The sequence below is a fragment of the Erythrolamprus reginae genome, chromosome 8 (genome assembly GCF_031021105.1).
Source record: "Erythrolamprus reginae isolate rEryReg1 chromosome 8, rEryReg1.hap1, whole genome shotgun sequence".
Taxonomy (NCBI): domain Eukaryota; kingdom Metazoa; phylum Chordata; class Lepidosauria; order Squamata; family Dipsadidae; genus Erythrolamprus; species Erythrolamprus reginae.
The window spans coordinates 43,535,069-43,554,899 of NC_091957.1; the positions used below are offsets into that span (position 1 = coordinate 43,535,069).

General features: G+C 43.2%; 1 protein-coding gene across 1 annotated transcript in view; it reads right to left on the bottom strand.

Moving 5' to 3' along the window:
• LOC139171503 (terminal nucleotidyltransferase 5C-like) overlaps positions 1–1,368 on the bottom strand; it is a 25,389-nt gene extending 24,021 nt beyond the window's left edge. The window contains exon 1 of the mRNA XM_070759786.1: positions 1,319–1,368. The gene's annotated coding sequence lies outside the window, so the exon portion shown is untranslated. The remainder of the gene's footprint in view (positions 1–1,318) is intronic.
• Positions 1,369–19,831: the final 18,463 nt, after the last annotated feature.

A 19,831-nucleotide genomic window follows, 5' to 3' on the forward strand; every position in this document is an offset into this window, starting at 1 on the left:
ACCAGTTCACCAAACTACTCAAAATTTCCACTACCAGTTCACCAAACTACTCAAAATTTCCACTACTGGTTCTCCAAACTACTCAATATTTACTCTACCAGCTCACCAAACTACTCAAAATTTCCACTACCAGTTCACCAAACTACTCAAAATTTCCACAACCTATTCACCAAACTACTCAAAATTTCCACTACCAGTTCACCAAACTACTCAATATTTCCTCTATCAGTTCACCAAACTACTCAAAATGTCTGCTACCAGTTCACCAAACTACTCAAAATTTCCACTATCAGTTCACCAAACTACTCAAAATTTCCACTACTGGTTCTCCAAACTACTCAAAATTTCCACTATTGCTTCTCCAAACTACTCAAAATTTCCACTATTGCTTCTCCAAAGTACTCAAAATTTCTGTTAGTGGTTCATCAAACTACTCAAAATTTCCACTACCAGTTCACCAAACTACTCAAAATTTCCACTACTGCTTCTCCAAATTAAAATGTCCACTACCAGTTCACCAAACTACTCAATATTTCTGCTACCAGTTCACCAAACTACTCAAAATTTCCACTACTGGTTCTCCAGATTCTGTTCAGAACCTGCTAGATTTCACCACCTGCCCCATCCTAACTGACTGCCCAGTTTAGGAAAGTCTCTCTTGACTTGAGAAAACTTCCCCATTTAACAGATTTTAACAACTCCAGAAAGTGCCGGGAGCCAAACAAATAACAATCAAAATGACAAGATATTGATAAATGAAGCTATCGCGGCCAAGGCGGTTGGCCAGGAAGGATTAAAGCATCCAGTTCTTCTCCTAAGTTAATGAGAGGAAAGGATATGGGGAAGGAAGCTTGTTTCAATTACATCCAGAAAATATGAAAGGAAGGAGGCTTTTTTGACAGAAAGCCTCGGTCTGAGGCCATTCATAAAACTGCAGTCTCGTTGTACAGAAGTAATAAGTAATTCAACTACATGTAATAGTTGAGTTTGAAAGAACTGGACAAGTCTTTAAAATTGAATTAAGAAGGTTCAGAATGACATCTGCAAGCTTTTTGTATGTTTCTAACAATAGGGCCAATGACATATTTTGTAACAATAGACTGTCTAATTTCCCCCTTTGTGCAAAACAAGCTCTTGTATTGTGAAAAGAAATGGGGACAAGGTTTAAAAAAAAACCTGACAGGTCTGATTCACACAATAGATTAAACCTCAGTGGCTTAAGTGAAAGTTATTAAAACAAATCTTTACCAGAACAAAAAGGTTTCATAACCTGCTTTCTAAAAACATGTAGATGTGGTCAATCAAGATATTTATTTACCATGAAGCTATTTAAGAAGAAGGAAAGGGCACAACCACTTCTGAACTCTTGCCAAGAGAACTGCAGGAACTTGTCTGGGCAGTCATCCACACTGACCTAAAGACACACACAACAATATTGAAGCCAGCCTTACACTGGAGCAGAGGTTCCCAAACTTGGCTACTTTAAGATTTGTGGACTTCAACTCCCAGAATTCTCAAGCGAGTATATCTGGTTGGAGAATTCTGGGAGTTGAAGTCCACAAATCTTAAAGTTGCCAAGTTTAAAGACTTATGGTCTGGAGTAAGTCAACTCATCAACAGTAATTAAATTTGAGTTAGTCATGACTATCTGTTATCGTTATTTTCCTTGGCTTTGATTTAAAAAGTGCAAAGCAACGTCGAACTGATTCATCAGCTCCAGTCAGAACTGGAAACAAAGTTATTGGTTTTTTGTAGTATATTATTATTATTATTATTATTATTATTATTATTATTATTATTACTATTACTATTATTAATAATAATAACAATAACAATAACAACAACAACAACAACAATAATAATAATAGATTTGTATGCCTCCCCTCTCTGGAGACTCAGAATGGCTATAGTATAGTATAACTTTTCAACCCTACACAAACATACACAGAGACACATGCGAGAACCTAAATTGAAGCGAATTTCATTTGGATAGAAAAGCAGTTTTCACACAGCTCCCTCGCCTACCAGAATACAGCAGTTTCATTCTGTTCTACATTTATGAGACATAAACACTGTAGAAAATGTCCAGAGATATTTTACTAGAAGAGCCCTCCACTCTTCCATTCACAACAGAATACTCTACGCAACTAGACTTACAATCCTGGGCTTAGAAAGCTTAGAACTATGTCGCCTTAAACACAACCTAAGCAAAACCCATAAAATCATCTGCTACAAAATCCTTCCTGTCCATGACTACTTCAGCTTCAACCACAACAACACACGAGCACACAACAGATACAAATCTAAAGTAAACCGCTCCAAACTTGACTCCAGGAAATACAGCTTTAGTAACCGAGTAGCTGATGCATGGAACTCACTACCTGGCTCTGTAATATCATCACCTAACCCCCCAAACTTTATCCTTAGACTATCCACTGTTGACGATTCCTAAGAGGTCAATAAGGGGTGTGCATAATTGCACCAGCGTGCCTTCCGTTCCCTGTCCTAATGTTTCTCTCTTATTAGTATTTGTATATAAACATTGTTTATTTATTTTGTTTATTCATTTGTCCAATACACAAATACATAGGAAGAAAAATAGACATGTAGTAATATATATAAGGGTACAGTTATATCTTTGTATACCACCAATACGTACTTGACAAAATAAATAAATAAAAAATAGATGAAAAATTTCCATTATTGGCCAAGATCTAAAACTGAGCCCGCCTACACTATGAAAAAACAAACCCTAGATTGGTGTTTGAGGTTTGCCCTCAAGCAGTGATGGGCTCCTACGGGAACGGTCAGGAATGCAGTTCCGGTAGCAAAATTTGGAGCTCCATCCCAGAGCATCCAATTTGCACTGAAATATGTTGAAACAAAATACATAAGCCACGCCCACAGTGTGGTAGTAAAAATTTTGGTAGCCCATCACTGCCTTCAAGACCTTGGTGAACAGGGGTAAAAAAAAGAGAAGGATGCTGAGTTGGACCACAACTTTGCGTTTTACTTCTGCTCCAGTGGGCTGTTGCCCAGCTCTGGTTGTGATGGAAAATAAGAAGGTGAAAAGAGCTTAAGAGAATCGGATGGCTTCTTCCAAGGGATAGCTCTTGTGCTGATTCATTGCAGCCTTGGGCTATTGACTCCTTGGTGGGGAGGGGGGGAACAAGACTGTACAAAGGTACTAAGAACAAACCCAGGGCATAAATCAAAAAGGATCGTGTTAGAGAGACAGGCTGTAATAGTTACCCCTGCGTTTGACCTCCTTGAAGTTCTAAGCTCCGGACTCCAAAGGCTTAGACAACTTCAATCAATCCGTGACCGACCGGGAGGAATGAATATATCTGATCCAGCTCAAACTGCTTCTGATTGCTTCCAAGGGGAGGTGGGGGCGGAGAGCAAGTCCCTCAGACCAATGATTCATTCAGAAAAATATTCTCCTGTCATCAAAGAATCATTGAGACAGTTGGCGGGGATAAATAGGAGGTGAAATTTGAAAGGGAAAATCATCTTGCCGTGACAGAGCAAAGCTAATCACCCAAGTTTAATTTAAAAAAGGAGGAAAGGGAGATAAGAGATGGAGGAGGAGGAGGAGGAGGAGAAGAAGAACAGATCCATAACTGGACAGTCAGTGTTTGCCCAGTTATATTTTCCCATTGCTTCGTTGCTTTTCTCAGCCCAACCAATTCCTCTTGTGGAGTAGACGTTTCAACGTTTCAACGAGATATGAGTGGGGTGGGGGAGGGGGGGTCAGTTGAATGAAAAATTATCTCCCTAATCTGTGATTCTCCCCCCCCCTGGTCTTCCCCTCCTCCCCTTGAGGAGGACATGTGGGCAGACACAGGCTTGGGGGAGCGGAGGAGAGAATGAGCTGTGGATCACATATGTGTGATCCTAGAGAAGACAAGAAAAGCACACCGTTTATTTACAGCAACCCATAATAGTCAGATTTGGGGAAGGTAACAACAACAACTACAACCACAACAGAGTTGGAAGGAACCTTGAAGGTCTTCTAGTCCTACCCCTTTCTAAGGCAGGAAACCTTACCCTACACTACTTCAGCCAAATGGTTGTCCAACATCTTCTTAAAAACTTCCAGTGTTGGGGCATTCACAACTTCTGGAGGCAAGCTGTTCCATTGATTAATTGTTCTGTTAGGAATTTTCTCCTTAGTTCTAAGTCACTTCTCTCCTTGTTTAGTTTCCACCCATTGCTTCTTGTTCTCCCCCCAAGTGCTTTGGAGAATAGCTTGACTCCCTCTTCTTTGTGGCAACCCCTGAGATATTGGAACACTGCTATCGTGTCTCCCCTGGTCCTTCTTTTCATTAAACTAGACATACCCAGTTCCTGCAACCATTCTTCATATGTTTTAGCCTCCAGTCCTCTCATCATCTTTGTTGCTCTTCTTTGCACTCTTTCTAGAGTCTCAACATCCTTTTTGCATCATGGCAATCAAAACTGAATGCAGCATTCCAAGTGTGGCCTTACCAGGGCATTAGAAAGTGGTATTAACACTTCACATGATCTTGATTCTATCCCTCTGTTAATGCAGCCTAGAACTGTGTTGGCTTTTTTAGCAGCTGCTGCACAATGCTGGCTCATATTTATATGGCTGTCCACTAGGATTCCAAGATCCCTCTCACAGTTACTACTGTTGAACCATATACCACATGTGACTGAAAAGGGTCTGGAGGTGGAGGAGTTTTGGGGATTGATTAGAAACTTAGGACAGGTTTTTTTCCCATCCACTAAGAGAAAACTGCATAAATTTTACTAACAGGACACAAATTCTACATTCAGTCTTTGGTGCCTCTGAAGAAGTGATCTTTTCATCAAACATGGGGATTTTTTCCTGTGTTTAATAGATTTAACAGAATAACAGAGTTGGAAGGGACCTTGTAGGTCATCTAGTCCACCCCCCTGACTAAGTAGACCCTACACCATTTCTGACAGGTGGCAGCCCAGTCTCTTCCTGAAATATTCCAGGGATGAAGCTCCCACAACTTCTGAAGGCAACTTCTTTCCATTGGTTGATGGTTCTCACTGTCATAAAATTCCTTCTCACTTCCAAGTTGAATCTCTCCTTTTTCAGTTTCATCCATTATTTCTCATGTGGGCTTTTGGAAAATAGCTTGACCCATTGTTGGACCAGGCTTAAACAAATCAGGATGGATAGCATGCAAGCCTTGCCCCTCACATAGTTTTATGGATTTTTTTTTAAACCAAGACACTCATTCATTCACAGATGACACCGAAGAAATCCAACAAGGTTCTTGATAATACAATAACAAAACTCTAAAAGTTCCCATAGTATCCTGGAAATTCAGAGAGCTGTGTTGCTTCGTTGAGCCCCCAAATGGCTTTTAAAGGAAAGGCAGGTGAATTACTTTGAGTGCTCCATCGATTATAGAGCAGTAAAGAGTATGCTGTATTGACTTTTAATGACTGACGTTCTACAAGTAAGGGATTCTATTCAGAGATTAAAACTTGTAAGCAGAAAAATTGCTGTTGCCTTGACCAGTTGCTGTTCTCATAACAGAGTTTAAGTTCAAGGAATTTGTAAAGGCAGGATTCTTCATTTAATAGAAAACAGCTGTCTGGATACCATACGAAAAGGAACACAAAGCCTATCACATCTACACAAGGCCCCATACACTTGTTCGATCCACTCATGGCTTTTCCCAGTTTGTGAGTTCCTTGCAATCCAGTTCCCACTGGTATCCATCAACACAACCATTGGTGTAAGGATATTACTAGATAAATACATTCTTAGAAGCAACAGGTACACAAAACCAGTTGCAACCTACAGAAAACTCAGGTTTTCTGCAGCAGTTAAACAGGGTTTTAAAAAATAATAATCTAAAAATTAATGACTTCTACAATCGGCACAGCTTGTCCTACCTAAAGCAAAGCAATATCAACAACAGAGACATATTGTTCCACCTGAATGGAAATTTTTGTGTGTGATTTTCCTCATAATTTATATTATAATGAACCTGTAGCACATATAGGAAAGTCACAGAAATGAAAGACATAAATATAAATGTTTCTATTTAGTGCTCTAAAGGTTCCAGCCCCAGCCTCCATTTAATATAACAACATGCCTTGGTTTTAATCCCTGTGCTTGTCCTTCATCCCCCCACTCCCAAATCTCACTCATTTTAGTGAATCTCTGGAAAACTAGTAGTATCTCGAGGATTTTTGTGAGATTATACAAAACCCAGAGGTTAGCAAGGCAGACTTTTCCTGCTGATAATATGGCATCTTCCCACCAAATTCAGATTCCAATGGACAGAGTTGGAAGGGACCTTGTAGGTCATCTAGTCCAACTTTCTCCCTGAGCAGGAGACCCAACACCATTTCTGACAGATGGTAGTCCAGTCTCTTCTTGAGAGCTTCCAATGCTTTCATGGATATTGGATTCCATGGATAAAATATTGAAGGCAAGGGTCTGGGGAGGTCCAGAAACAATAGGAACAATATCCATGGATGGGGACCACACCAGGAAAGGTCCCTGAGCTCCATCACACTCTTGTTGGATTGTTCCCTCCAGATCAAGATCTCCCACAATCTCTTGCATGGATTTCAAATTAGGCTGTTTAACCTAACAATTTGCTGACTCAGGGGTTCAAAGTCTGGGGCAAAAAGTGGGGTTGGGCAAAGAAAGCTAAATACTTACCAACCAACCCATAAAGTTAGTTATAGAAAGGAGTCTTGAAGTTTTAGCTGGGATCTAAGGGAGAGAAACCTTCTTGGCCAAGATCTGGAGAAGACTACATTAAAAACTCTGACCTTTATGTGAGGAGTCCTTTATATTGGCTCAGGAACTATTGAACTATTATGTTGAACTTCATTTGGTCCATCTCCCTGCCTTCTCAATACAAGGACCTCTTTACACAGGGCTCAAGTGTGGAACTACTACATTGAACTTCATCTGGTCCATCTCCCTGTCTTTAAGGACCCCTTTACACAAGGCTCAAGTGTGGAACTACTACGTTTAACTTCATCTGGTCCATCTCCCTGTCTTTAAGGACCCCTTTACACAAGGCTGAAGTGTGGAACTGCTACGTTGAACTTCATCTGGTCTATCTCCCTGCCTTCTCAATACAAGGACCCCTTTACACAGGACTCAAGTGTGGAACTACTACATTGAACTTCATCTGGTCCATCTCCCTGTCTTCAAGGACCCCTTTACACAAGGCTCAAGTGTGGAACTACTACGTTTAACTTCAACTGGTCCATCTCCCTGTTTTTAAGGACCCTTTACACAAGGCTCAAGTGTGGAACTACTACGTTGAACTTCATCTGGTCCATCTCCCTGCCTTCTCAATACAAGGACCCCTTTACACAAGGCTCAAGAGTTTGGAACGTCGCCTTCTCTACCAGCTACGTAGATCACAACAGCACCCCCCATAACAACAACACCAGGAGTCCCAATAGCAAAAAAACCAAACCCACAAAAGAGACGACGCTACGAAATCTATCCCTCCAAGGTCTTTTCCCGCCCGCTCCTCTGCCAGGAGAGCGAAGTACTCACCGGGACGGCCTCGTGGACGTGTCAGCTTAAGGTTCCCCCTCTCCCCGCTGGCGTCCCCCAAGCCTGCCGGCGAGGGGTGTGGGGAGACGCGCCCCTCACTGCCCTTCTCTTCCCTCCGTTTCCTCCCAGAAATGGACGGCTCAGCCCCGAGCTGGTAAGGACGCCGGGGGAGAGCAACGATGGCAAGGTACCCCAGGACCCGCCAGTCCCCCCCAGGCACGAGGGGACAGGAAGGGAGACCCGACAGCCGGGAGCGGGAGGGGAGGGCGGGGGGAGAGAAGCGCGGAGCGACGGCGCCCAGGCTGCTGTCCTCCTCCACCGTGGTGCTGAAATGCGGCCCCGACCCGCCCGCCGCCTCGCCCGCGCGCCCGCCTCCCGCCGCTCAGCCCTTGTAGCGTAGAAGAGCGCCCATGGCAACCCCGCGTCACACAGTTTGAGGTGGGGCTGCCGGACAGGGGCTTCCACGCCGCCCGGCGCCCCAGTGGAGAGGGGGCGCAGGGCGGAGGGACCTCTCCCTCTCTCCCCCGCGCCGCCTGGCTCCAGCCCCTTGGCCCGCCCTCGGCTTCCAAAAGCGCCCCCGCCCTTCCCAAAGGCGACCGCGGACAACTTTCTTTGAAAAGGAGGGGTGGGCGCGGGTGGGAATCTCTCCGCTTCCCCCCTCCTCCTCCAAAGTCGGCTTGTTTGAAGCCAGCTGGCGGGGCGGAGCTCCAGCACGTTGTTTACCAGTCTTGGCTTTTGGGAGGGGGGAAGCTCCCTTTTTAACGAAAGGTAGGCTCGGAGTCCCCCACCGTCAGGCCCGGAGCCATCCAAGCCCACCCCGCTCCCATCGCTGTGAAAACAGCCCGGTGGTTTCGATGGGGAAAGCAACGTTTAGAAGAAACGCGGCGTGATAAATATAGGCGACACCCTCAGGGCCAGAGGGGGGAAGAAGGGAGGGGAGAACGAGGGAGAGAGGGAGGGAAAGAGAGAGAGGGGGAGGGAAGGAGGGAGGGAGAAGGAGAGAAAGAGGGAGGGTGAGGGAGGGAGAGAGAGATGGGGGAAGGATGGAGGGAAGAGAGAGGGAGGGAAAGGAGAGAGAGAGGGAGGGAGAGAGGGAGGAATTAGGGAGGGAGAGGGAGGGAGAGAGAGGGAGAGAGAGGGGGAGGGAGGGAGAGGGAGAGAGAGAGAGAGAGAGAGAGCTAGAGCACCTTAATAAGTAGGGTAGGGGAGTATATCAGTTCCAGAAATTTGAAATATCAAATTTGAAATATGCCAGATAGCTCAGTCGATCAATCTTCCTTCTATCTGCTTTGCATATTCAGGAACTTCCCCCCTATCCTTTATTCTGAGGCTGGCAGAGGCTGCTTGTCACCTTGCCAAGATGCAATTTTTGAGAATGAAGTCTGAGAAGACAGACCTAAAGCAGAGAACTGCTCCATTCACATCCACTTTGTAAAGTGCTCTGAGATTTGGGCCAAGTTTCACAAACGATGCCAATGCACAGTGTGCTTAACTATGGCTTAGAGCCGTGATGGCGAACCTATGGCACATGGGCCACAGGTGGCACGCAGAGTCAACCATCACCCCAGCCCAGCTCCACTGTGCGTGCACTTACGCCTCCTGCTGGCCAACTAGTTTTCGGGTCTCAGCTGTACATACATTAGTGTGTGTGGGGGGGGCGCACATGTATGGTAGGTGCTCGCGTTGCATTTTGGTAGTTTGCACACATGAATGCCTCTTCTACATCCCATTTTGGGCCTGGCAGGCCTTCTGCACTAACCTGGAAGCCAAAATAGGCAGGGGGCGCTGGGCACATGTGCTGGGGCAGTGGGGTACATTTATTTATTTATTGGACTTAGACTTAGCTAGAAAGGTAGAAAGCAAACACGAACCCAGCAAGAGCCAACATAGATTGCTGATCACATCACTCTGGCCACTGCTGCTGTCATAAATACATATTATTTATTTAATTTATTTATTGGATTTGTATGCCGCCCCTTTCCGTGGACTCAGGACGGCTCACAACATGTCAACAATAAAACAGTGTAAAAAGTACAATTGGATCCAATAATATTTATTTATTTACTGGATTTGTATGCCGCCCCTTTCCGTGGACTCGGGGCGGCTCACAACGTGTCAACAATAAAACAGTGTACAAAATACAATTGGATCCAATTAATATAAATAGTTAGTTTAAAACATTATAAAAGCTAAATCTCAAAAATCATTCATTCAATAAAACCCAAGCCTAGTAGGCATTCAGTGGCCAGAGGCTGGGATCTAATGACCCCAAGCCTGGCAGCATGGATCAGTTTTCAAACTCTTACAAAAGGTAAGGAGGGTTGGGGCAGTACGAATCTCCAGGGGGAGCTGATTCCAGAGGGCTGGGGCCACAACAGAGAAGGCTCTTCCCCTAGGCCCCGCCAAGCGACATTGTCTGGTTGACGGGACCTGGAGAAGGCCAACTCTGTGGGACCTAACCAGATGCTGGGATTCATGCAGCAGGGGCGCATGCATAGGGGCACACATTGCATTTTTGGGGTGTGCATGCATGCGCTTTGGGCACTCAGCGCAAAAAAAAGGTTCACTACCCCTGCTTTAGAGCGAAGTAAACTCCTGCATTGCACAACATATCCACTTGCAAAACCATGGTTTGCAAAGCAGTGCCTGGCTCCCCATAGAGAGTCAAATGAACCACATCCTTTTGCTTAATGCACGGTGTGAATCTACAGCCTCAAATTTAAATTGGTGAGCAATATCTCTTTTATCAGCCCTGTTTTGTGTCTTCGGAGAACTTAAGCAGAACAAATGAATCATGTGTATTGCTGGTATTTCAACTCAACTCTCTCAACTCACTCCGACCGTAACTCTTTCTGTTGCCTCTAAGCTACAAGGGTATCTCACAAAGCCTTCGCCCACCTGCTCCTGAAAAGTTGCCATCAATTCTGAGTGAGAAAAGTGATGTATTCAATGTGTGGGGAATAATAGTATGCACTGTGTCAAATGACTTCTTAATTTAAAATTAGTTGGAGATTCAGGGTTTGCCGGGCCCCTTTTTTTGCAAGTTTTGTCCCTGATGGCATCATTCAAAGTCCAAAGTTGACTCCGTAACTCTAAGCTTGATACAGGAACCAATTCGGTTATTATTAAGAACAACAAAATAAACACAAGCAATGAGCTGGGGTGGCGCAGCAGGTAGAGTGCTGTACTGCAGGCCACTGAAGCTGACTGTAGATCTGAAGGTCAGCGGTTCAAATCTCATCACCGGCTCAAGGTTGACTCAGCCTTCCATCCTTCCGAAGTGGGTAAAATGAGGACCCAGATTGTGGGGGCAATATGCTGGCTCTGTTAAAAAGTGCTATTGCTAACATGTTGTAAGCCGCCCTGAGTCTAAGGAGAAGGGCGGCATAAAAATCAATCAATCAATCAAACAAACAAACAAACAAATAAATAAATTTAGATTCTAGGGTTAACAAGCAGAAAGGCAACTCCACCCAATTTGGCAATTCCCATTTTGCCCTTCTAATAGTAGGCATTGGCTAAGTAGGAAATTACGATATTTCAACTCTGAACACATCCAGAGACCAGAAAAAGGAAGCTTGAGCTGTAGAATAATTTTTGAAGCTGTCCTGAAAATATACAGGTTTTTCTGGGAAAGGATCACAGCTCTGAGTTAACAAAGAGTCCATATGACTTACTAACACAGCAAGAAACCTCTGTATACTTCCATGTATTCAATGAGACTTCTAGAGCAATGGCCTCCAACCTTGGCAACTTTAAGACTTGTGGACTTCAACTCCCAGAATTCCTCAGCCAGCAAAGCTGTCTTAAAGCTGTCCATAAGTCTTAAAGTTGCCAACTTTAAGCTAATCCAACTCACTACTCAATGCAGGACTCCAAATTAAAGGAAGTGACTGTCCAATCTTCTCTTAAATATATTTCAAGAAAGGGGAGGCCACCATCTCTCTGAGAATTACATTTCACTTTCAAATGGTCCTTACTGTTCAAAATATATATTTTTTTCTCAATGCAGAGTTCTCAACTTAACACCTATTTGTTTAGTGAATGTTTAAAATTATGACACTGAAAAAAAAGGGACATATGACAATTTTTCATACTGATGACCATTGCAGCATCCTCAGGTTAACTGATATAAAATCGGATGCAATCAAGTTTCAGTCCACTTGCTCTTTGCTGCCCAGCAAACTAATTTACCTTTTTTACTCTTGGATACTGGTTTCATATCCAAAATATTAGTCAGCGATGAATCAACTGCTTGGACCAATGATGAGTAACTACTCTTGCAACAATCCATTTTCTAAGACAAATGTCATGCCCTTCTCCTGCTTGGGCTCAATAATTCAATTAGTCTTTTACTTTCCTGTTCATATCCCTTTCTGCAAAGTTGCATTAAAGTGTAGTAAAATAGAAAGTGCTTTATGATTATTAAATTCAAATTAGCCCTTGCTAACTCTATTAATGTCTGGAAATGAAGGAATGAGCATGCCAATTAAAAGCCAGAAAGTTTTTTGGTCTAAAAAGAAGTTGCACAATTTTGAATTAAAATTGTGTACATGTATATGTACATGTATAATATATATTTGTATATGTACACACACACACATACACACAATACATAAGGTATTATATACTGCTTAAAAAAACAAAGGGAACACTCAAATAACACATCCTAGATCTGAATGAATGAAACATTCTCATTGAATACTTTGTTCTGTACAAAGTTGAATATGCACAACAGCATGTGAAATTGGGTATCAACCAGTGTTGCTTCCTAAGTGGATATTTTATTTCACAGAAGTTTGATTTACTTGGAATTATTTTGTGTTGTTTAAGTGTTCCCTTTATTTTTTTGAGCAGTGTATTAAAGACTGTGGGTGAATAGGTAAGTAGGTGGGTGGATAGGTAGGTAGGTAGGTAAATAGATACCGTAGATAGATAGAGAGAGAGAGACTGTAGATAGATAGGTAGATAGGTAGGTAGGTAGATAGATATAGATAGATAGATACCATAGATAGATAGATAGATAGATAGAGAGAGAGAGAGAGAGAGAGAGAGAGAGAAAGAGAGACTGTAGATAGATAGGTAGGTAGGTAGATAGATATAGATAGATACCGTAGATAGATAGATAGAGAGAGAGATACTGTAGATAGGTAGATAGATAGATAGATAAATTAGATAGATAGATAGATAAATTAGATAGATAGGTAGATAGATAGATAGATAGATAGATAGATAGATAGATAGATAGATAGATAGATAGATAGATAGATAGATAGATAGATAGATATAGATAGATATTGAACATTGTGTGAAGGGGAACAACTTGCCTTCAGACGTTGTGGAAGCTTCATCACTGGAAGCTTTCAAGAAGAGACTGGACTGCCATCTGTCAGAAATGCTTGAGAAAGGGGTTGGATTAGATGACCTTCAAGGTCCCTTCCAACTCTTGTTATTCTGTTATTATTGGAATTAAGCCCTTGAAGACATGCTTTGTATCTTGGCTAACAGAGTGCACTCTTCTCTATCATTAAGAATTGCCTGGAGCATGTCCAACCTCAAGAGTCTAGATGAAGCTGGAGCTTCAGACAAGCAAGGTTACCTGACCCCTGCCTCTCGTGGCCAGAAGTGCGGAATGCTGAATCACCTGGCTAAATAAACACTTCTGATAGGGGACTTGAATTGCATCCTAGACTGGAAAAGGCAAACCGACAAGCCAAGACCAATAAATATCTTTCATTTTCTGGATGAGAACTGTGGAGAATACAACATAAGTGGGAAGATGAAAAGTCTGGATTTGGAGAGATCTCTAAGGCAGGGATCTCCAACCTTGGCAACTTTAAGATTTGCGGACAAGTTGAAGTCCCCAAATCTTAAACTTGCCAAAGTTGGAGACCTCTGCTCTAGGATGCTGAGTTAAGATTCTTCAAAGACTTCAAGTTAATAATCAGCATGGTTCTATATAGGTTTGCACGGAACCAAACTCAATTGTGCCTAAAACTGCTTTCATGGACCATGCTGAAAGATCTTTGTTCTTCTCCAGCTACTTTCTGTAGGCTAGTTTCGAGAGTCACTTAACAAATGTCTTGCTCTCTTAACCCTGCAAGACCAATTTTCTTCATCATAGGTCAAGGTCGTTGAGTCCAATCTTGACAAATTAGGCTTCTACCCAAATTCAATACTCGAGATGGACTATGATCTAGCAAGACAAATCTTATGACAAAAGGTGGAGAACATCAAGAGACTGGCGGACTTAAGGAAAGCTCTGCTGTTTCTGGCTCCATATGCCACTAGCTATGTTGTGGCTTCTGCCACAGCTGGAATCAGCAAACCAAGAAAAAGCATTTGCACTGATATGGTGCCATGCACTTCCATCGGTCATTTTGTATGACAAGTATAAAAGAATACCATTCACTAAAAGACTTTGCCCTTGTGGCTCAGGAGATGGAGAGTGTGGGACCCATGCTCCTTAGATGCATACTCTCTGCCTTACAAGGCAGAGGCTCCAGGTTCAAATCCCAGTGAGGGTGTGGCTAGCTGATGAGAGGAAACAACCTTGAAATAGATCTATACTAGTCTCCTTTTTTCAATTCAGCAAAAATATGTTATACACACACACACACCAACTGTGGCTAGCCTTTAAGTGTCTAATCCACCATAGCTAATTCATATGACTAATGTGACAACCCTGTTTATTCCTTTCCCTAATAGTATTAAACCGATTATAGGCCTCATAGCTTATGAATTGTAATTTTAGTAGTATTGACCATGTATAATTGAGAGACTGGAGTTTACCATGGATTTTATCTTTGATTTACTGTTTTATCTTGCAACTTTTGGTTGTATATTTTCAGAGTGTTTTTTCTGCTTCGGTCTCTGGTCTATGACTGTAACAAAACCGAATTGAAATTGTCTGGCTTAGCAATATAAGTTTTGGGCTCAATTGCAGTCATATGTTGAGTTGTACTGAAATAGGAAAATTTCCCCGCATAATTCTTGTTGTTGTGGTTCCCTTGAACTTGGAGCCAATCCAGTTTGCAAGAGGAGCACGCTGTGTCGGAGTCTGGCGAGCCTCCAAAGGGAATTCACAGAAGGTTCTCTAAGACAGTGTTTCCCAACCTTGACAACTTGAAGATGTCTGGACTTCAACTTCCAGAATTCCCCAGCCAGCATTTGCTGGCTGGGGAATTCTGGGAGTTGAAGTCCAGATATCTTCAAGTTGCCAAGGTTGGGAAACACTGCTCTAAGAAATCAGGTCAAGGATAAAACTGGTGGTGTAGTGTGGGGAGACCGGCCAAGGGGTGGGAGATGCCAGCCAGCCTGAGAAGACATAACGAAGTGGACATAAAGTATCAAGAGACAAGAAGAGGAACCATTTCATAATTGGCAACCCAAGAAACACGGAGAAAAACATTAACCCAAGAGCTGAATGAATTAGAAACATAGAAACATAGAAGACTGATGGCAGAAAAAGACCTCAAGGTCCATCTAGTCTGCCCTTATACTATTTTTTTGTATTTTATCTTAGGATGGATCTATGTTTATCCCAGGCATGTTTAAATTCAGTTATTGTGGATTTACCAACCACGTCTGCTGGAAGTTTGTTCCCAGGATCTACTACTCTTTCAGTAAAATAATATTTTCTCATGTTGCTTTTGATCTTTCCCCCAACTAACCTCAGATTGTGTCCCCTTGTTCTTGTGTTCACTTTCCTATTAATGGCAAATGAGAACATTCCACTTGAACTTTTCAAGGTTCTGTATTTAATCCCAGTGATGGTCAACCTTTTTTCCCTTGGGTGCCAAAAGTACGTGTGTGTGCATGCTATTGTGCCCGTGCGAGTCATCTTCACTGGGGAAAGATGACCAATGACCATTTTATTTATTGATTTGATTTTTATGCCGCCCTTCTCCTTAGACTCAGGGCGGCTTACAACATGTTAGCAATAGCACTTTTTAACAGAGCCAGCCTATTGCCCCCACAATCCAGGTCCTCATTTTACCCACATCAGAAGGATGGAAGACTGAGTCAACCTTGAGATGAGATTTGAACCGCTGACCTACAGATTTAAAATCAGCTTCAGTGGCCTGTGCCACCCGGACTGTCATTTTCCATCCTTACAATGGTTGCAGCTTCCCTGTGGCCATGTGATCAAAATTGAGATACTCAACAGCTTACTCATATTCAATATGGTGTCAGATGACTCCTTTTGTGACCTTCTGACAAACAAACTCAACGGAGAAGCCAGATTCGCTTAACAACCGTGTTACTAACTTAACAACCGCGGTGATTCACTTAAAAAGTGGTCATAAAATGCTTAACAACTATCTCAGCAACAGAAATTTTGGGCTCGATTGTGGCTGTAAGTCCAGGGCTACCTGCAGTATCAATAAGAGGCGAGGTGGCGCAGTGGGTAGAGTGCAGTACTGCAGGCCACTGAAGCTGACTGTAGATCTGCAAGTCAGTGGTTCAAATCTCACCATCGGCTCAAGGTTGACTCAGCCTTCCATCCTTCCAAGGTGGGTAAAATGAGGATCCGAATTGTGGGGGCAATATGCTGGCTCTGTTAATAAGTGTTATTGCTAACATGTAAGCCGCCCTGAGTCTAAGGAGAAGAGTGGCATAAAAATCGAATAAATAAAATGAAACAAATCTCCTAGGTCAAGGGTCAGCAAACTGCGGCTCTGGAGCCACAGGTGGCTCTTTCATTCCTCTTCTGTGGCTCCCTGTCGTTGGGTTGGCACCACAATTTTGAGAGCAGCTTCCGGGGGTTTTTTGGGGTGGTGGTGGTGGAAGAAGCAGGCAGGAGAAGACTCTATGGCAGTGATGGTGAACTTTTCTTCCCTTGGGTGCCAAACGAGCATGCACATGCATTATCACGCATGCGCAAGTGCCAACACCCATAATTCAATGCCTGGGGAGGGCAAAAGCAGTTTCCCCTGCCACCTGGAGGCCCCCGAAGGCCGGGAATGGCCTGTTTCCCAACTTCTGGTGGGCCCAATAGGCTTGTTTTGCCCTCCCCAGGTTCCAAAAGCTTCCCTGGAGCCGGAGGATAAAAACGTCCTCTCCCATCCCCCTGGAGGCTCTCTGGAAGCCAAAAAAAGGCCTCCCAGAGCTTCTGTACGAGCCAAAAATCAACTGGCTGGCATACACATGCACATTGGAACTAAGCTAGGGCAACAGCTCATGTGCCAGCAGATATGGCCCCGCATGCCACCTGTGGCACCCATGCCATAGGTTCACCATCACTGCTCTATGGTAAGGGGTGCGTTTTCCAGTTAGCTCCACAATTGATAGGAAAAAGGGACACCACACTATGATGGGGGAACTGGACTTCCGGTTGGCAGAGGAAAAAGGACACCACGTTAGATTATGGTGGGGGAACCGGACTTCTGGTCAGCTCCAGAATTGAACAGGGGGGGGGGCCTCTTCCAGTTAGAACCTTTGCTGCCCTGTCCTAGGTAAAGCTACAGAAATGGATTGAGTAAGCCTCAATCCTCCAAGGATAGGTGTGTTGAGTAAACAGTCATAAGCATCAAATTAATGACTAAGATTCCACCCCAACTTGAGGACAATTCAGGACAATTCCAGTCATTCCAGCAAGACAAAAAAATGATTTGAAGAGCTGCTCAGAGCCTTGGTGGTACAATGGTTAGAGTGCAGTACTGCGAGCTACTTCTGCTGATCACTGGCTGCCAGCAGTAGCCTCAAGGTTGACTTAGCCTTCCATTTATTTATTTATTTTATTTATTAATCAGATTTGTATGCCGCCCCTCTCCGCAGACTCGGGGTGGCTCACAGCAATAATAATACAATGTAAACAAATCTAATATTTAAGTTAATTTAAAACCACAATTTAGAAACCAATCATACATACAAACATACCATGCATAAATTTTATAAGCCTAGGGGAAGGGAAAGTCTCAATTCCCCCATGCCTGACAACAGAGGTGGGTTTTAAGGAGCTTACGAAAGGCAAGGAGGGTGGGGGCAACTCTGATATCTGGGTGGAGTTGGTTCCAGAGGGTCGGGGCCGCCACAGAGAAGGCTCTTCCCCTGGGTCCCGCCAAACGACAGTTTAGTTGACGGGACCCGGAGAAGGCCAACTCTGTGGGACCTAACCAGTCGCTGGGATTCGTGCGGCAGAAGGCGGTCCCGGAGATATTCTGGTCCAGTGCCATGAAGGGCTTTATAGGTCATAACCAACACTTTGAATTGTGACCGGAAACTGATCGGCAACCAATGCAGACTGCGGAGTGTTGGTGTGACATGGGCGTATTTAGGAAAGCCCATGATAGCTCTCACACCTTCCATCCTTCCGAGGTTGGTAAAATGAGACCCAGATTGATGGGGGAAAGATGCTTACTCTGTAAAGCACTTAGAGAGGGCTGTAAAGCACAGTATATAAACCTAAATGTTTATTGTTTTGGTGCTGGATGGAAAGGAAGGTCAACCCTGGTTTTGGAAACCAGCCCTCTGGTTTACCTCTCAATATGAAGACAAAACTGGTGACATCCAATGGAGAGACCAGAAGGACAATGGAGCAGAGGGAACCTCTCTTTCTGATGGAATGTGAGATCAATGGGACATGACAAGGCTGCAGCTGCCACCCCCAATGACGTCGAAGCACACTTGCCTTTTCTGAAACATGACGTCAAGGAGAGATGACTCATTCCAGATAGAAGGAAAGCAGGAGCCTTAGTTGGTTCTATATTTAAACACTCAAAAGGAAGGAAATGTACCTCGGACAGGATTGGATGCTTCTTTTCCGAAAAATATATTGATGGGGGCAGAGATGCCGACCATCCACCAGGTCTTTGATAGAAAGGAAATGGAACAAATTAGGGTCACAAGCTCTCTGGCAGTTTCATGCTACAAAAAACATCCCCAGAAATAGCATGGCATCACAAATGGCTCAAAATAGATGAGACCTATAAGAATTCTAAAAAAAATAAAATAAAAATTGAACCAGCAGGACAGAATTATGTTGGTTGAGTTCATAAATTGTACAGTATCACCAGCAAATTCTAATGTCATTGTGGTTTGATGCAAACTTCTCTGTTGAAAAAAAAAAGCCATGAAAGAGGGCTGGAGAGAAAGGTTTATACACTCCCAAGAAAGAGGGAAACGTGAGGAATGTAAAATAACTATGCCTTGATTTTTAGTAGTACTGTACAGTGTTCCCTCGATTTTCGCGGGTTCGAACTTCGTGAATAGCCCATACCACGGCTTTTCAAAAAATGTAAATTAAAAAATACTTTATGGTTTTTTTCCCTATACCACGGTTTTTCCCACCCGATAACGTCACTTGTCATCGCCAAGCTAATAATTTTTGCAAATAAGAAAAAAAATTAATTATTATTCATAATTATGTTTATAAATATCAGGATCACTAAGTGTCTTATTCAATGGTGTGTACTAGTAATAATGGTGAGTAAATGGTTGTTAAGGGAATGGGAAATGGTAATTTAGGGGTTTAAAGTGTTAAGGGATGGCTTGTGATACTGTCCATAGTCAAAAATGGTGTATTTACTTCCGCATCTCTACTTCACGGAAATTCGACTTTCGCGGGCGGTCTCGGAACGCATCCCCCACGGAAATCGAGGGAACACTGTAAATGGGACAGAGAGTTGGAAGGGCTTTCAAGATTGTTCTTCTACCTTACTACAATAAAGACTATCCATTTCTTGCCTTGCCCTATCTTAGCATTGAAACAGCTTGTTTAACTCAAGACATGAATAAACCACAACTGGAACATTTATTTAGCATATGTTGAAGCTGGAAAAGCCTGTATACTAAAGCTCGCAGCAAACTTTGCAAACCGCAATAGCTGGGTCTGTAAAACCTATCAGTTTGTTGCAGAAAATTAAATCCAGAAGCATACACAGATAACTGATTCAGCTGGATTCATTAACTTCTTTATAAACATATAAGTTTCAAATCCCAGTAAGGGTATGGGTAGCTGATGAGAGTATAATAAGCACCTGTCACTTATTATTTGTGCTATTAGCAAAAAAATAATGTTGCACATATAGTTTGTTAGCTATAAAAATGTATCTGCCTTGGATATGGACCATGGAGGAGCCAAGGCAAAAGGGAAAGCAGTACGTTCACTCCTATATTTGGGTATGCCAGGTGTTTGACAGTATTTCTGATTGGACAGAAAAAACATAGAACTCTTCCGTGGCACAAGCTGAAATGGAGGGGAGCCTATGGTCTAGAGCAGAGGTCCCCAACCGCCGGTCCGCGGACCGGGACCGGGCCGTTGGGGCTTTTCAGCCGGTCCGCGGCGCC